The sequence below is a fragment of the Pteropus medius genome, unplaced genomic scaffold, assembly GCF_902729225.1.
Source record: "Pteropus medius unplaced genomic scaffold, Ma_sr-lr_union100, whole genome shotgun sequence".
Taxonomy (NCBI): Eukaryota; Metazoa; Chordata; class Mammalia; order Chiroptera; family Pteropodidae; genus Pteropus; species Pteropus medius.
Window position 1 is genome coordinate 1,312,435 of NW_024344432.1, and position 435 is coordinate 1,312,869.

General features: G+C 41.6%; 1 protein-coding gene across 1 annotated transcript in view; it reads right to left on the minus strand.

Annotated features, from left to right (window-relative positions):
* Window positions 1–435, minus strand: part of PDK3 (pyruvate dehydrogenase kinase 3) — a 62,500-nt gene that overhangs the window by 38,562 nt on the left and 23,503 nt on the right. The gene's annotated exons all lie outside the window — the stretch shown is intronic.

Genomic DNA, 435 nt, shown 5'->3' on the forward strand with positions numbered 1-435 from the left:
TCCAGCCTCCCACAGCACTTCCTCTGTACTGGCTAGAGAGCACATTTCACATCTAGCCTCCCAAACTCCTCCAGCTTTCTCCGCAGTGACTTCTACCTTGCTTTTATAATACAGAGGAGACATGTACGTGTTTCTCAAATATGCAAATCCCTTTCCAAAAATACACCACCAGCTCTTCCATCCTACCACTCACCAACCTCAACCAGCTTTACCTAAGCGGGTAGTTTATTCACAAATGAAACTCGCTCAAGTAAATAACACATGCTTTAAGCATCAGAGCTATACCTGATTGAACTTTAAGTTATACTGTTGAGATGTTTCCTACTTTTCACAGGGCAAAGGCAGCAGCACAGCAGTACTGACATTTTTCCAATCTGAGGCCCCTTTAAATGACTTAATTTGTTCTAAAAGAAATACTGTCTTCAAGGAATTTCT